Below are 18699 nucleotides of genomic sequence, written 5' to 3'. Positions count from 1 at the left end.
AAACTCAATAGTAAAGGACAATCATAACATCCCACTTCAAAATGTTTCACGAACTTCAATAAAGTTTTTCTTTTTAAACCTAATTCAGTAAATTATCATTGTTATTTTCCATATGAGATCCAGTTCTTTCCCATTATGTTTGCTTGAACCGAGAGGCCTGTCTGGTCTGTGCTTGCCTTAGAATTGGATAAGGGGCCTAATGATGATCCTAGCTTATTAAGTTGAGGTACAGTTACTTATTGAGATAGATGTAACACATCTCCCATACTAGCAGTACAGCTCATCCTTTTGGCCCAAGCTTTCCTTCCCCAAACGTAAAAGCGGCAGCCGACCACATGAAGGAGGATTTGTCTTTACCAAAAGGTTATTCACGTACAGTGCAGTTAAGGGAGTCTGATTGCAAGTGTCAAGTGCCAGAACAGCTGGCTAGTTGACCTTAGTTTGTTGCTTCCTGTAAATGCTGCGACCCTCATTAGGAAAGCTGACTGCTTCTAGAAAGTACCACTGGGGCAACAAATAAGTTCTAAGAGCCTATTGATCTGTAACATTTGTTTTCAACGTGCAAAGAAAAGATTCTTCTGTCCCTGGGCTGGCACCAAGCTCTTGCTACAGAGGGTTCAGAATGTCTCAGGACGCTATGATCTGGGGCGCCTCCAAGCTGAGTCTGCAGAATATTTGCTTATTACATGAGGAACTGAAAGAACCTGTAATTCGCTAGTGACCGACCTCTTACCACTTAAACAACCGACCGATTTCCCCCACCCCCATTTGTTTTCATTTTAATTGCGGCATTACAAGCAGGATTCAATTCCCCACTGCAGAGGAAGGATCTGGTAACACAAATGCATAATAATCAACATTTGCTGAGATAAAGTGCTGGTACTGTCAACACAGCATGTACAACACTCTGAGGTTTGGGTTGCTTTTTAAATCAAACTTGGAATAATGAAATGTCCATCTCAGTAATATAAATATACATTTATTTTTGCACATTGAATAATTGGAAATTTATAGATATGGCTGATCCCAGGCTAAAGGCTGTTTTCATTTTAATCAGACCTCTGATTATTTTTTAATGAAAGCATAAAGGTAATTTGTCTTTTGCTCTACCTCTGACTCTCTAAAGCACAATAAACATGCATTATGATCTTCTTAAAAGAATAAGAACATTCCTTGTTAATTAATTTATACAGCTGTCAGTACAGCTTTCTCTGTTATTCATACTCTAAGTGTTTGACTGCCATAGATTTTCTTGCAGTTCCTGGCAAAACTCCAGTGAAAGCCTGGGATTTATTAGGCTGACTTGGTGCAAAGTCTATTGATTGTGGCCTCGAGGGTAATAACTAAATAGAGCTGGAGCAACAAGTCAATAACACCATTGTTGCTACAGACTCCATTCACTTGAGGAGTTAGATTGTTTTACAGTGGCACAGAGTAATCATGAGCAGATAAGCATGTTCGACAGGCTCTGCACCATGTTAGTGGTGTGGGCTGTTTTAAAGCTTTCAGCGAGATCGCTGGAGAATCAGGGTGGGGTACGGGGATTAAGAACCCTGTAAACTCCTTCATTATGGCTAAAAGGTTTCAGCTTTAGTTTTAACAGCTAACAACTAAAGACAGTTCTGTGTCTGTACTGGTGTTAGCTAATGTTAAAACCCCCTGCCGATCAATCCATAATGGCACAATAGAATTGTGCGCTAAGTTTTGGACTGGAATCTGCGCACTGTTTGAATATATATATATATATGTTTCAATGCTTGTGTGCCTAAAATCTAAATGAGATCCTAGATAATGCATGCCTCTTTTTCTATGAAGGAATATTTCCTGGTTAAGGCTAGAAAAGGGACTTCTATTTTTTTTTAACCCAAAATGAGGAAATACTTTTTTGTTTATTGCTTCTCTAATCCTCCCATGTATTTATTTACTTTTAAAATTCCTTTTCTTTTGCAGAATTATAAACAAACCTAGCAAAGGAGGTATGTTTATTTCCAAGAGAGTTTTATCACTAATTTGACAACCTCTGGCAAGGGGGATTGTATTAAAGGGTTTGAATAGTCAAAAACTGTGAAGCTATCACATCAGACGAGTTGTCCTTATAGATTCTTATCTGCAACTCCAACTGCGGTCAGTAACACATGCTTCTGAAGAAGATGGAATTAGAATCTTGTTTCTTCCTAACCCCGCTTTTGCCTTGTAGCGTAAAAGTTGACACTGAAAATAAGAAGAATCATTTTATACTAAAAATATTTTTTATACATGTTAAGTTAATGAAGTTTTATAAAACCATGTTGATATAGCCACCATATTCAAAGGGTCTGTGAATTCTGCAGTCCTATGGGATCTGTCTCTCACAGCAGAGTTGTTTCAAAATCAAAAAACAAACACCACCTGTTTCTAGACTCCTCGTTAAAGATACATAGGAACAGAGTGCAAACTGACGTGATCTTTGTGAATCTGCATACAGTTTAAAACTACAATATAATGCCATCGTTACAATAGAGGTGCGACCTGGTCTGTTTCATTTTAATGGATTGTAACACTGAAACCTTAGATAGCTTCCCCAATTATCACCTCTAATACCATTAACTCACAGACATCTACCCTTCCCCACCTCTAATATCATTAACTCACGGGCATTTACCTTCCTCCACCCCCCCCCCCGGCCCCTCCTCGCATCCCCCTTCTGTTCTGAAATGTGATTTGTCCTTTTCATATGTGTTCATTTTTTTTAATTGTATCCTTTGGTATATATGGTTGTGACTATTTTCTTCCACTATTTGATCTGAGGAAGTGGGTCTGGCCCACGAAAGCTCATCATCTAATAAACCATCTTGTTAGTCTTTAAAGTGCTACATAGTCCTGTATTTTGTTTCAGCTACACCAGACTAACACGGCTGCATTTCTATCACTATGAAACCTTATGGTGATCGTTCAGTGTTAACTATTTCACTGATGCTCATTTTAGTCATCTACTCACTTTTATTTCTCTCATCATCTTAAATTGCCTGACTATCTTTGTGCCAAAAGCCTCAAATACTCCCTGGAATTAAGCTACCAAATCTTTTCTTTGATAGTTTCTGCAATGCAGTTCTGCCTAGCCCATACTCTTAACATGCAGCATATAGAAAACCAGAAACAAAGGGGTAGACTTTAAAACAAATTGAATTTAATATCAATACGGATATAAATAAGTGACAAAAGGGCTACACTAATAGTATTAGTCATTTTCATTTTTATTCGGTAAAAACCTCCAGTTTTAATTTTCCCTAAAGCTGTTGTGTCTAAATGCTGCAGAATTCAGGGTCTTTGGTGCAACATATAGGTGCAACTAGCCAATGAGTTCACAATGCTGTGACAATACTGGCTTATTTTTCTATTTAAACAGGCCGGATTTCTTGTTATCTTATGGTCACTGTAAGCTGCTCTGTTGGAGGAAAATGGTGAGATCTTGCTAGCAATCACCCTCCTGGGATGTGAGGATTCCTTTACTGGTATAGAACTGACACAACTGCCTACTGGCAGCCAAGTGTAGGACTCCTGCAATTTTCTTGGCAGCCTGGGCAAATCCCAGAATAGGAGTATGCAAAGATGTCATAAAAACCACTTCTGCATAGCTCTCTTTTGAGTTCTGTGCTGTGCAATTTGTTCAGAGCAGAGACTTGAGCCCATTGTGCCAAAAGTCAGAGCAGTTAGTCAGGAAATGCAGCCAGACAAATTGACGCAGGCTTGATGCAGGCTTTTCAGTATCTTCTAACTTAGTAAATTAGCAAAATAATCCCTCCTTGTGCCCACAGATTCAGAAACGCAACCAGGAGCAGTTTAATCTGCATCCATTTTATCTTTTACCCAATTAATGCACACAGTGTAGACCATTATTTTCCTTGTCTTTGTTCTCCTAATTGGTGGTTTATGTGCCTTTTTGGGTTTATTTTTACTGCTTATGAAAGTGAGGAACTAATAAAAGGAGGGGGCAAAGGGAAGGGAGATATAATATGGTAGTGCATCTGCCAATTTCCAAACACAGTTGTACCCAGTGGGGCTGACAGCCACCGCAGGCCTCGGGACAAAGTGTGAGGGGCAGGTCTCTGGAAGGGGCGGGGCCTTGATTGCAAGCAAGGTGTAGCCAAGGGCTGTCCTTAGCACTGCCCAGATCGTGACACGCCCCTCCTCCCAGCCCTCAGAGCTGTGTGAAGCGGTGCACGGGCCGCAATTCAAAGAGGCCCGGGGCTCTGCCTGCCTGCCTGCCACCACTACTGTAGTAGCAGTGGTGGCAACCAATAGCTCCAGGACATTTGAATCTCCAGGCCCTGGGTCAATTGCCCCCTTGGCCTCTCCCCTCACCCACCTCCCCGCCCCATTGGCGGGCCTGATTGTACCAAAGCAACTCCAGATCTGCAACTCTGTCTGTTAATTAGACTGTGAGCCTCTTTCAAGCATATTGAACCGAGTCCACAGAGATTTGGTGTTACTTTTTATATGGGTCGAGCAGCTGTCTCCGCCCTCCCTTTTTTTTTTTTTTCCTTTTTTTGGAAGGGAAAGTGAGAATCTAGTGAGACTCTACCCTGCCCCTTTGCAAAAGCCACACCTCTTGCATGCTCAGCCCCCAGTGGTCACTCACTTTCACCCACCCTCACTTACTTCCACAAGGTTGGGGTGTGAGCTCAGAGCTGGGGCCGAGGAGTTTGCACTGTGGGAGGGGCCTGTGGCGGAGATTGAGATACAGGAGGGGGTGAAGGCTGCAAGCTCTGGGAAGGAGACTGGGTGCACGATCGGGCTATGGGCCAGGGGCAGTCTTGGGGTACTGGCTCTGTGGGGGGCCCAGGGCTGGGACTTTGGGTGCAGGAGGAGGAATAGGGTGTGGGCTCTAGGAAGGGGGTCAAAACAGAGGGTTGGGGTCAGGAGCAGTTGAGATGTTGGCTCTGGGAGGGGGGCTTAGGGCTGTGGTTTGGGATTCAGAAAAGGGTGTGAGGTGCTGGCTCTGGGAAGGGGCGTGGGACTGGGGCTTGGGATTCAGGAGGGTATTCGGGGTGCAGGAAATGGTATGGAGTGCTGGCTGCAGGACGGGGTTGGGGTTCAACTTTTTTGCCCCCTTACTGCTCCCTGGAGCTGGGGATAGCAGCCAGGACCCTTCCTGTGGAAGTGGTGTCCGGGCAGGACCCTGGGGCCAGCAGTTGAGCCCCCAGGTTTGGGGCCAGCAGCAAGGCTATACCTGGGGCCAGTATAGCAATACAAACAGCTATACTGGCAGTGGAGTTCCTGGGGCAGCAGCAAGGTTGGTAGGTGGGAATCCCACATGTGGGGCCAGTGACTTGGCTCTGTGGGCCAGCAATGGATTCTAGGGGCTGGTGGACAAACAGGTCCCCAAGGCAGCAGCTAACCCAGTACCTAGGACTCAGATTGCAAAACCGGAAGATGGTGCTACAGCACTCCCACTTCGTCCAGCTGTGCCCGGAAGGTATAGGGGGCACATGGCTCCGCACGCTGTCCCTCTCTGCTAGCACCACCCCTCAGCTCCCATTAGCCACAATTCCCTGGCCAATGGGAGCTGCAGGGGGTGGTGCTTGCAGGCAGGAGCAGTGCGCCAACACCCCTCTCTCCCCTCCAACCTATACACACGTGGGGCTGTGCTGGCTACTTTCAGGAACAGGCTGGAGGTGTGGGGCAGGGTAGGCAGGGAGCCTGCTTTTGCAGCAGCGCAGCTCCACCACCAGCAATTGTGATCAATTGGGAGATTCCCCACGCTCTACCAGTTGTTCACTCTCAACGATTGGTGACCATTGTGTGGAGAATCCAGATTCATAGGAGACCTTGACATGCAGTCTCTTTGACCTAATCTGTTTTTGAATCCACGTCTCCAGAGACTAAAAATTGTTCTAGTCAACCCATGGATGGAAATTGTTTCCCAACTGTAGAGTATTTCCTATATTCCCAGTGTAATGTCTTTGGCTTGTTTACTACTATATTTTTAACTTTGTTTTTTTCAAGGAACCATAGACCTTGACTGGTTTGTATCCTTAATACAGTATCTAGGAGGTTCTCGTAAACTGCATTCTGTCAGGATATTTTTATAAGAGATTAGTAAGTAGAAATAATAAGTAGAAATGCATCTGAGCAATTCCGGGATCTTTCCTACCTGTGCACAGTCTCCAGAATAGCTTTTCCTCAGACATTTATGGCTTGAATGAAGAAATTCTGTCTAGTCTTTTGGGTTCTGTTCTGTGATTCAAGCAATTTTTGACACATCAAACCAAATTAAAACTTAATTAGCTTTATCATAAGAAGTCAATGTGTATGAGGCTCTAGGAGAGTCTAAAACTATTTTACTTAAATTTGATTTCATTCAGGTAATATGTGTAGAAAATTATAGGAGAACCAGGGTACACGCCTCACTGTCTGTATATTTCAATCAGAAGAAGGAGAAAAGAAACTTCTAAAAAATGTTCAGCTAACATTTGTTTTGAGTAATAGGCATGATGTATTATCTTTTATAGAAGTGTGATGGAGTGTACTCCTCACACTTGCCATGAAGGGATTATGACAGGCCAGGTAGATCAATTAGCCTGTAAGGCAGCAAGTTGGGGGCAAGTTAAGCCCTAATTAGGAGAAGTTAATTTATACAGTCTTCAGAAAGCCAGGGAACAGACAGCAGATAAGGGTTGCTGGGAAGGAGTGAAGCTGGCAGACCCTGAAAAGGAAAAGCCAGAAAGTTAGGAAAGCACCCAGGGAAATGCAACAAAAATGAGACACAACAGAGCTTGGCTGCTGTGTAGAGAGTCCCTGAGCTAGAATCCAGAGCAGAGGATGGCCCTGGGTTCCGCTGCCAGCCACTACAGGAGTGGTAGTGCGAGGCAAGTGAAACAAAAGACCGCAGGAGGCCAGGAACCTTGGTACATATGGTGACCTAGCCGGAGTTGTGAGTCAGAGTGTAGACAGCTGTGGCTCCTGAGAGCAAGAGGGTCTGCAGAGGAGAAACGGAGGGGGTGTAACTGCTGGAAAGGGGATTGGGCCTGACTCAGCTAATTCCCAGAACCACCAGCAGACGGTGCCATCCAATGGAGGGGCGGGCAACCCTGTCACAAGGAGTTAGAGGCAAAATAATGGAGATAATATTTTTCTTAACTATCATCATCATTTAAAATCAGCTCAGAGAATTCATAATGGAGAGAGATAAAGGTCGAGGAAACAATAGCCGTATGAATTTTGGGTGTCCCAAGAGGCTGAATGAAGTAAATGCCGATATTACATTGTTATTGTTGTGTTGTTATTCTCTCTTAGGCCCTGATTGAGGAATGCATTACTTGGATACACTAAACTTTGCATATGCTTACTCCCATTGAAGTCAATAGGACTTGAGTGTACACTGAAGTCCTGTTCTGATTGTTTGGGGGTTTTCCTACACACTGCTTTGTTAATCTGGAAGGGTGAAGAAATGCAAATGGCAGTGGTAATTTTTTGAACAAGTTAGAGGCTATTTGAAAACAACAAGACAACCATGAAGACTGGTGTTAAGAGAAGTTGCAAAATGAATCATGGTGAATTTAGGGACCACTTGTGAAAGAAAAAGAAGAAAAGCATTCATCTTTTTGGCACTGCAAAAACTAGGGTTGCTAGATGCTTTCAACAAAAATACTGGCCACACTTGACATTCCATCACAACCGACATTACATCTTATTTAGAAAATACTGGACATTTCTATTTTCTTGTTTATATTTTCTCAATTTGTTTCCTGAACAGAAAGCTCAAATACTGGACTGTCTGGTTCAAAACCGGACACCTGGCAAGCCTAGCAAAAGCTAGATCGAAAACAAAAGCTAATGATAAGATTGGGTTTTAGGCCAAGGTTTAGAGTTTGTTGTTAAGGCCTAGCATATGGATTCAAGGTCAATGAAACTGAAATCTTATGAACTGTTCTTGTAAGAATTTGACCCAAAGTTGCAGAAATCTTGCAAGCTCGGTTGATCTAGTCTTCTGTTATTATGAAAAACAGATAATCTCACAGGGTTAACTGTTCTTGTAAAATCTTAAATGGAAACCAGAAAATAAGTTCCTTCTGATTTGTGGATCTAATTTGGATTTAATTGTAAAATCAGGTACAGAGATGTAGTGCCTTACATGTAGAGATGGAGATTGATATCAGGCCCAAATCCACAAATTCAAAAAGGCTTTAAGTGTTGTTATGGTTTTACCAGTGGCCCATTTCTAATCTATAATCTGCTTCACAGAATATTCCAAACTCAGATCACAAACTTGGTACTTACTGGATCTATCCAAATACCATTCCAGGAAAATTTGTTAGAATTTTTAAACGGATTTGTTTCAGCTGTGTTCTCACCCTTTTTTCGTTCTTCACGTTTCCTGACGATTTTATCAAAATAATTGCCCAGTGGGATATTTTTTGAAAACAGTTAACCTTAAGAAAATGATGGAGAATATATTTGAAAAATTAAATTTGAATTGGAAAAAAAATCCAGCCAAAGAGCCTCCCACTCCTAACTGGCAACTGTAGGTGTTTTTTCTGTTTTGAAAACAATGTACTATATTTATTAAAAGAGAATTGATTTTCCCATCCTTTACATATTACAAAGATGATCTTCTGTAAACAGTGAACTATTAGCCCTAATGAAGTGTTGATCCTTCTTTTACATTTGTTTAATTCGAGCTAAAACAAAAATATATATAGAATAATATTTTAAGAGCAACTGTGTAGCACCTTTCCAAGTTGGCATGCCTGTCAACAAGATGTCATCCTGTAAGTGTGAATGAATGACTCCATTTCCAGTTTGAGTTTCCATTCCCATTGCAAAAATAGCACTGGGCACACTGTACTTCCAGAATAGATACTTTTCTAAAGCTTTATAAATCACACTCCAATAAAAAGTAACCTGAGGTTATTTCTTTATTAAAATGTTCTTTATGGTTGGTGCTAATTTAAAAAAACAGCCTTAAAATAACAGGGTTAATTTATAATTCTTTTCCAAGTATGTAGGTAGTAGTTTGTAAGGATATAAAGTTATGTATAGAATTTCTCAGAGCCTAAAGCTTTTCACTGCTATAATCAGTGTGAAATGCCAAAGCTTTAGCCATCCTCATACATGGCTGCATCTCTACATGACAAACACGCGTTCCCAGGGTCTTGTGTTTAACTTTGAGGCTTATGCATTTTTTTGCTACCCTGAAATAAAAAAAAGTGTAAGTGATTTAGGAGCTCATGTCTCACTTTCAAAGGTGGCTTAGTTAAGTAAGAGCATAGGTCCTATCAGCCTTTGATTCCTAAGGGTACATCCGCACCGTGATGGAAAGCTCACGGCACTGAGTCTGAGTCCAGGACTGCTGGCTTGTGCTGCTGTGCTAAAAATATCAGTGTAGACGTTCAGACTCTGGCTTGAACCCAGGCTTAGAAATCCTGCTCCCCTTGCAGAGTATGAAGCCAGGTCTACACTGGACCCAGAAGGTCAGGTTAATATATGCAACTGCAGGTACATAAAATACAAAGGTGGAGTCGTCTTACCTTAAACCAAGATTAGCGCCGACTTCAGGGAGGGAGGCTGACAAGCGCAAATGCTCCCATCAGGTTCCCTTACTCCTCATGACTGCCTGGAGTACTGACGACGACTGGAGCCTCCCTCAGCATTCAGTTTAGCAGGTCTTAACTAGACCCACTAACTCAAATGCCAGAAGATGGATCTCTGACATGGCCTCAGAGCCCAGGCTCCAGACTGAACTCAACTATCTATCTATTCTGCAGTTGTATAGCTCTACATCCCAACTCCTGCAAACCCAAGTCAGCTGACTAAGGCCAGCCACTGCCTCTCTGCAGGTCTTTTCTCACATCCTAGACATGCTTCAGTAGCACTGTAATGAAGATGCTCGTCTAAGCCGATAAGAGAGAGCTCTCTCTTCAGTTGAGTGAATCCACCTCCACAAGAGATGGTAGAAATCTACATATTACTAACACTTCCAAGCAACATAGTTACACCATTATTGGTCTGTACTAGAGACCAGAGAAGTGACAGTGTAGCCATGTACATGGTTAACCAATGAGCCTGGTTTATATGTGCATGGTTACATGCAGGCTCCCAGTGCACCACTGGCTCCTGGGGAGCTGACTTCTGCCCCACATGTAACTGTGTAACTGCTGAAAATGTACTTTAGTTTACGGTTACTTAACTAAAGACATTTTCACATCCCTGGTAGAGACCTAAATATTTGTCAGTTTCAGGAAAAAAAAGGACTTTTGGCATTTTTTTAAATTTTGCCAATTATACATTTAAAGAAAATTTATAAAGGGTTAAGGAACAGTTAATAGATACTTTTCTTACAGACATGAGTAGTATGTATTAATGAAGTCTGGAAGATAGACAAATATACATTATGATTGATGTAACTTGTTGATCCATTGAACTGTAAAACCATCTATAATAATTAAATGTTTATTAAAACGTGTTAATCATGTATTAATTTGGTAGAAGCTACTTATGAATATACCCTTTCTATAACATTTAATCCATTTGTCTGCCTTTATTACATGTGGCAATTTGGATGGTAGAACTGTTCATTTTCTATAACATGGACAACATGTTGTGAAGGATGGACTCAGAATCCGAGGATTTTGCTCAAGGTGATGGAATGCTTTCTAGTCTTTGGATTGCTTAGTATAAAGGCAGCTGCAGTCTACCAAGAATAAAGGAAGTGAAGTGATAAAACCAGGGAGGCTGATAGTGGATTCAGAATGTGGTGGATGAGAGACATGAATGGCGTGATCTGATCACGGGGTTAAGAGGCAGGAAATCTTCAATTGTGATCCTGATGCTGATCTGAACTTCCTATTTGTGGGTTTAGACAACTTAACTGCTGAACCTTTAGTACTGTCTTCTGTAAAATGGGGATAATACTAATAATCTCCCTGATACAATTCTGTTAATGTGTGTTTAACGGTGAAACATTATTATTGTTCATCTAATTCATTTTTATTAATCTTAATTGTTGCGCCTGTGTTTCTGCTTTTTCCTACATACAAATGGCATATATTTTTTAGCAAAATATTGTTTCCATTGTGTGCCCTCTGTCTAAAGTATGTTGATGGAGTTAAGGCAGGTTCCTGGGTTTTTTTTACCCAAGTGTGTCTGTTTTTAGCTTTCAGATGCTGGCTGCATGTGTGTGTGTGAATACAATTGTGTGTGTGTATATAACATTTAAAAAATCATGGGCACGTTCGTTTCATTGTTGCTCTTTCAGTGCTGCTTATCTTCATTACTGGAGGAGAATTTAGCGTTCAATTTCTGTTTAGGGTTAGAGCAGCAGCACTGAGTCCGGTGTGCCCAAGTGGGATTCTGTTCAGGAGTAAAGATCCCTCCAAGTTCCTCAGTCCAGAGGACTGCACCTACGATCTGTGACTGTTTTGTTGCCCTAAGTATTAGGGATGTTAGATGTCATTTATTTTAGAAATCATGTAGCTGTAACCGTTTTTAGTGGTTACACAGCCTCTGTGAGAGGAAGCAAGAGAGGGGGAGGCATGTGTGGAGAGCTGGCTTAAAAGCCAGCTGCCCATGTGTATCAGCTCACACCTGCCCCTCTCACCCTCTGCACTGTTGCCTCTAGATCAGAGGCAGCAACACAGTGGTGGAGGGGCAGGCAGCTCCATGGGATCTGATGCTCATGGGGAGCCAGATTTTCAGCCATCTCCCGCTCCCGCCCCTTCCTGCTTCTGATACAGAAGCAGTGAATGGGTGTGTAGTCATTTGGATTAACCAATAAGCCCAGGCTTATCAATTAATCATTTGAACAACTATATACTAACATTCCTGTTCCGTATGTGATAAATTTGCATTTGCGCTAGGCATCGGCAAAATTCCAGCATATGGCTACGTCACTGGGCAGTTTCTCATTTTAATAAGTAACTGACATTACAGTAATGGGATTAAACCCAGTGTCTTGCTGGGCCTCTTCCAGTTTGGGTAACTATATTTTCAGCTTTCCCTGCAATTTTCATTGGAGACAGTATGGCTACATCTACACTGCAGGCTTCTTGCGCAAGAACTTTTTGCGCAAGAGTTCTTGCGCAAGAGGCCTTATTCCTCGTAGGGAGAGGAATAACTCTTGCGCAAGAAGCCCTCTGTTCCGATGCTTCACTGTAATTTACTTGCGCAAGAATGCACGTGCAGTGTAGACGCTCCGCAAGTTTTTGCTCAAGAACGACTGTTCTTGCTCAAAAAGCCTCCAGTGTAGACGTAGCCTATCTGTCTTCACATCCTATCCCAAAGGTGGATGAGCAATTCCCTTTGTACATTTATAAGCTCCTAGTCTGGCTTTCACTATGGCCCGATGGCAATCAATGGTACATTTACATGAGTATCCAATGCTGTAATTAGGCTTGTAGTTGAGTCTAATTCACATCCCTTCCTTGCACTGAATAGCATTTACTTGAGCAGTTTTGGTGATGGAATGGCAGAATCAAGCCTCTAAGGATACTTGGGAAGCAAAAGAATTCTGTAAATATAACATTACAATGAAAGCTTTGTTATCCAGCACTCTGTTAAAACTTTAACTGGTATTGAGGGGCGCCTTATCCACCTACCAGAGAGGACAGTGAAAGTCTCCTGCAGCCTCTCAGGTTCCTGTTCTAGACAGGGTGGCCTATCAGCCACAAAGTCTAAGTACTGCAACCTGTGCTCAGGGCAATATGGCTCAGCGGCTACAGAGTCCAAACATTCCCGGTTTTGTTCAGGGTAACATGGCCTAGTGGCCACAAAGTCTACAGCTTACACCATGCAGCCCAGCAGCCTCAGTCGATATGTAATCCCCCTGTATTCAGGGTATTGCAGCCCAACGGCCTCAGAGTTTACGCACACAGGATGGCCCAGCAGCCTCACAGTTTATATACAGTGTGGCCCATTGGCCTCAGAGTCAATATACGGTCCTTCAGGGATCAGGGACGTACAGCCCAGCGGCCACAGAGTCAATATGCAATCCATCTAGGATTAGGGTAGTACGGCCCTGTGACCAGAGTCAATATAGAGTAGCCAATGCTTCCCCCATGAGGAGGTATCTGAGCAAGTGGGTAGGGGGACCCAGGCTCTCCCTCTCTACCAGGTTTCAGCCCAGAGCCCTGTTAACAGTGGCATGGCCTATTGCTTGCTCGGCGGGAATTCTACCACAACACACACAACCTCTCGGGGAGCAATTCTCTGCCCTGGGCTACTTCCTACCTGAATCTTGTCAGAAGTCCTCTAGGTCTTCAGACTCAGGTCCCACAGCTTCCGCTGCAGCTCCTCTTGGCCTGGCCGCTGCCTTCCTTCCCCGGAGCTTCTGCAGTAGTCAGCCCTGACTGAGCAGCTCCAGAGGCCTTTTATAGCCAGCCTCCACTTGGAGCTTGTCCAACAGTGCTGTGGGGGTGGGGCCTTCTCAGTCAGCTGGGCCAGGTTAACTACTTCAGACCCAGTGCGGGGTTGCTACACCCCATCTCACTAGCACTGCCACAATACTGCCATGTCTTCAGGACCTGACTCCTGCCTGTCCAACTGGCTGCTGCAGGGCTTCTGACAGCCAGAAGTGCCGGCTGACATCCTCATCAGGCACCGCCTTCCCCCTCAGCCTGCCTTGAGCTGCAGGAAACCGGATCTTCCGGTACAGGGTGGGGGCAGAGCAATAAGCTTTGTTATCCACCACATTCAATTAACTGGCAACCTCCATTCCCCATGAATGCCAGACAACAATGCATTCACTGTATTATGATTACTAATCTGCCAGTGTCGTAATTAGGCTTGTAGTTGGGGTCTAATTCACATCCCTTCCTTGCACTGAATAGCATTCACTTGATCAGTTTCACTGATGGGATTGCAGAATCAGGCCCCTAAGGACACTTGGGAATTAAAGGAATTCTATAACTGTGAGGTATTATGAATCATGATTACTTCTCTGGAGAATGCAGAGGTATTGAAGACGGCAAAATAAATTACAGCGTTTAACGTACAAGTAAACCAGGAAATGACTGATGTTTTTTGCATAGTAATAATCTTCATAATCACTTCATTTGCACAGTTATTTTATTTTAAACTTTAGGCACAATTTTGAAGCATAACTCAGTGGAGATTTTTGCTGTAATCTGTAGAGTTTAATGAAAGCTAATTGGAGGACAAATTCTAATCTAATTAAAATGTGACCGCATAAAGCAGAAAGGATAAATGAAGGGAAATGCTCTATGGGGCACAGTTTTCAAACAATGATATTCTGAATACTAAGTCAGATGAATCTTTTGTACATGATGATTGTAGATGTTGCCAGCAATAAAACAACCTTGAGATATTTTAAGTTAAAGTTTTAATATATTTTGTTTTAAAAGTGGACCTTTAAATCACAGCTGTGTAAGGGCTTTTAAAAAAAGCAACACACACTTTCTCATCAAAAAACGTAAGTAAGTTAGCCAAAGATATACATTCCATCTAAGTTCTCATGATCAGCAGATGCAAATGTTCGCAGTGTGCAGAAGAATTATGAGCCCTAATGAGATTTCAATACCGAGCAAACAATAAAAATTTATGCATTGCATAGTTTTAGTGGCCTTTGGCTTCATGGTTAGTGTTACACCCTTTCAACAGCTTTGTTAATATAATATCCATCTGGCTCTGGAAGTAAGGAAAATTTTAGGGGTGAACTGAAATTGTAAAAAATCATTTGATTGATACTTTGGTCAGAGTCATGCATTTCCATGGTATAATTGCCCATAATAATCATTACCCTTGTGCAGATAATATAGGCTCTACTTGTGTTCTGACACAAGTTTTGAAAGATTCAGGTAAAAGATTCAGGTTTTCCAGCATTTGAGACAGACTATTTCCTGTTCGGTATGTATCCAGAGCTCTCCCAAACAAACCCTCTCGCAAGAACATTCCTGTCACAGTCTGGTAAATGAGAGAGTTGACAAGCTGCACTTTCACCAAAAATTGTCATGTGTTGCAATAAAAGAGGTTGAGTACCTTCACCAAAAGAAACACACAGTAGACATTGTAAGCAATGCAAAATGAGAATGCCCTAGAATCAATGAATTAAACTGATGCAGTCTGAAAATAGACTTGACCATCTTAAACTTCATACCCTTTTTTGTTTACTTTTTATTCATTCAGAACCTTCCGCCTATTAAAATCTTAGCATGGGATTAATAACAGATTCTCTGCATACGTGTCACAGCACACATCTGCAGCAAATCTGCTAGCATATTTCTTATACTAGTTTTACTTTGGGGCCATAAAGTAATTCCTGTTTTGTGAATGAGAATAAACCTATTATGCACTAGGTTAGCTACACCCAGTTTCTACTCTTTAGGGGAAAAGAGCTGCTTATTTGATATGGCGTCTCAAATTTCAGTGTTCTGAAATGAGTTTAAGCCTTTGGTAGATTTGCTTGAGCAAGCAGTTTGGAATTGCCTTCCCCATTTCTTGATTTTTTTACTTGTCCTAGAGAGTATTAATAAACTTCTGGGGAGCAGCAAACTGAGGGAACTTAATGTTTTACTGCTAAATTTATTAATGAGGCAGCATGCAAAACCTGAAATATTTACCCATATTTTCTCCTAAAATAGTACAAAATTACTTTTTAAAAAAAGCAGTTTTCAGTGGTACAAGTTCTGCAGCTCACAAAAGCCCTTTTTCCCATCCACAAATAGCTGGCTTTCTCTTTGCCCCAAGGGATTTGTGCATAGCTCAAGTAAAGTTTAAAAAAGAGAGATCCTTTCCCAGTTTTAATGCAAACACTGTGCATATTCTCTCTCTCTCTCTCTCTCTCTCTCTCTCTCTCTCTCTCTCTCTCTCTCGCACGCACGCAATCAAAAGGAAGGTCCACAAATATAACACTGACTTGCCCTCTGAAAAGTTCTATTGATCTGAAGTTTACCAAACAAATAAATGAGGACTGCAACATCTGTTTCATATCCCTAGCACAAGTTCTGCCCTTGGGATCTAGAGCCTGACTCCATCTTGAGGTGGTGTAACTCTATTGAGTTTGTTGATTTAGAACAGCGTAACACGGAGCAGAATTAGGCCCATAAACTCATAATGTAAGATTCTGTAATGTTTACATTCTTTAAAAAATACAGGGCCTGATCCAATGCCCATTGACTTAGTGGCCTAGAGAATCCAACCCTCACCCTCCATGAGCTAATTTTTTTTTTCTTCATGTCATGCTGGGTTTTTTTCTCTTTGATTATTATTTTTCATAAAGTTACATTTCCCTGACACTGTCCAATCAGTTTTTGTTATCCATGACAACTTTCAGAGAAACAGGCTCTGAAACAAAGTTTCGTAATTAAACTACTGTATGCATTTAGATCTACCGATAAAAAGCACTATGTAAGAGCTAGGTAGAAGTATTATTTATTAAGTGAAAAAATAATAGCAGAGAGAGTAACCAAAAGGGAAAAAAATGTTAGATTGTGATTTGAATAGATTCAAGGAAGCAGTAAGTGACAGGCAGGTGTTTCTAAAGGACAGGAGATGCACAGAAGAAGACTCTTGCACCAAAAAATGACATGTTTGTATGAAATGGCTTAAAAAGGTTAATTCTATTTAAGCATAATTTGTTCATCTCTATTCACGGGAGACAGAATTGGCCCATTTCATCCCTGGCATAACTTCATTTACTTCAGTGGAGTTACATTAAATTTAATTACATGCTTATTTGCAATATTTTCTTGAACCACTAGAGGTCTCTGTGTGCTATATATAGTTCCAAAGACATGAAGCCCCTGGTAAACAAGGGAGACAAAACTGGAATGTAAACTGTGTGGAAGTCTATTCCTTTTATGTCTGTAGTTGTAGCTGTGTTCTTTAATAAGCACTCTTGTTTAAAGAAAACTCTGATGCCATACATTGCAATGTCAGACAAAAACCTACAGAGATTGAATGTTCCTGACTCTTAAAAAAATGCCTACTTGTTTCTTCACACCTGTTTAAAAGAGACTGTGATTTCATATGGCATGAAACAAGAGCCAAAATATATTCATCATTGTTAGGTGGGTACATTAGGCAGTCACTGAAATTTGAAATGGGTAGATCTTTCATAGTTTTCAGCATAGAAGTGATGCACAAAATACAATATTACTACAAGTGATGTTTTAAATTCAGTGACTGTTGATGATTTAGTGTTTAATTCCCTGCTTTATAAGCAAGGACACAACACTGCATGTCCAGGAAGGCCAGCAGCTGTATGTACACGAGCACAGTAACTGATTTGCCAGCACTGCAAAAAATCATGTATCGGATGTCAAATTTAGTGGAGTTTTTTAAACAATAATATGAGGAGTGGGTCTGGGTGCAGAAATCTATTTCATGATTCTATTTATCAGTCAGTCCTCCGACTGACCTACGGAGCTGCACCTGTGACCAGTTTTTGTAGAGATCTCTGAAGAAAAATGCAAAAGTAATCAGCACATGTTTGCCTTTCATTTATCTCTGTCATCTGGGAATATGATACAGATAGTATCAGGAGCAATGAAAGGTACATTCTGATATTATTTTCAGTTTTTGTCTAGACAGAGAGGAGCAACCACTTGTGTTCCAGAGATACATACCAAAAAAAAAAAAAAAGAAGCAGCAGCAGCAGCAGCAGGCTGTGTTCTGGGTTGAAGGCCAGAGGGGGTAGTAAGCTGTCTATATTTAAAAAAAAAAAAAAAGTTAAAAACCACCAGCTACTCATCAGGTGATTGGAGACTGTGGTTGTAGAAATGTGCTGCAGGCAGAAGTTCTGAAAAATCCCAGAAAGTGCTGAAAACATCTCTAAACAAGGTATTTTTCTCCTGCACCTTTCTTGCTAAAGGTCCCAATAGCTGCCAAGAAAAGTAGTGAGAATGTTAGCTGCCAAATAAAAAATTTATGACAGTGTTTGGCAAAGGACTGTATCACTGCTTGTTTTATACATTTCCACAAGGCTCTTGCGGGGCTGTTGGACACATACAACTGACTGATCACTGTGCTTTATCTGTTCTGGAACAAAGAAGAGTAAACTCAAGTGAAGTAGTATTTAACAATGTAACTTCTTTTTTCATTAAGTAACCACCCATAAATGTTTGCTATGGCGACAACATAATTTCTAAGTAACAATCTCCATAGAAAAAGGTTTTTTAAATCCTTTACCTGGCCATTGCTTGTTAGTTAAGTCATTTTGTTTATAAAAAATATGTGAATTTGTCAATTAAAAATGTATTGCAGTTGTGCTTGTTAGACATTGGAGTCTGGGCCAGAAAACTGCCAGTTAAAACATAAAGGAACCCATTCACTAAAACTTCTGCTTGCCCATTAATATCTGAAATACAGGGGAAATAATATGCTGAAATTTCATTGCTCACTAATATCAATTAGTCTTTCAGCCTGTGTCATTAAATTAATGTTGTGGGAGAAAAATATTTCAGCATATTTGGTGGAAAAAAATATTTGTAATACATTAGCACATTGACAGTAATATTAAGCTGGCGGACGGCAAAGTAAAACCCTTCAATAAGTATTTTGCCTGTCAGAGCAAAATTCTGTTTTTTCAAAACTGTTATCAGACTTTGCTCTCAACTGATCATTAGTGCTGTTTAACACGGATCTCATCATTCTGTTATCTCAAAAACCATAGACTGCTTCTGCTTACTCATTATATTGATGGGGGCATGAGGCTCAGAACACAAGCACTGATGTTTTCATGTGCCCCATCAGTAGCAATAGGCC

General features: G+C 41.4%; 1 protein-coding gene and 1 long non-coding RNA gene across 6 annotated transcripts in view; one reads left to right on the top strand and one right to left on the bottom strand.

Moving 5' to 3' along the window:
* The window catches only part of VTI1A (vesicle transport through interaction with t-SNAREs 1A), a 368659-nt gene that overhangs the window by 334035 nt on the left and 15925 nt on the right, over positions 1-18699 (top strand). The window lies entirely within an intron of this gene.
* On the bottom strand, positions 960-13584 carry LOC106732809 (uncharacterized). Its single transcript, XR_001369072.4, has 3 exons — positions 13207-13584; positions 6134-6216; positions 960-2211 (listed from the first exon to the last, which is right to left on the bottom strand). It is a non-coding gene; the product is annotated as an uncharacterized LOC106732809 (long non-coding RNA).

Source organism: Pelodiscus sinensis, chromosome 8 (assembly GCF_052426305.1).
Source record: "Pelodiscus sinensis isolate ZL-2025 chromosome 8, ASM5242630v1, whole genome shotgun sequence".
Taxonomy (NCBI): Eukaryota; Metazoa; Chordata; order Testudines; family Trionychidae; genus Pelodiscus; species Pelodiscus sinensis.
This window is presented reverse-complemented; position numbering and strand designations above follow the sequence as displayed.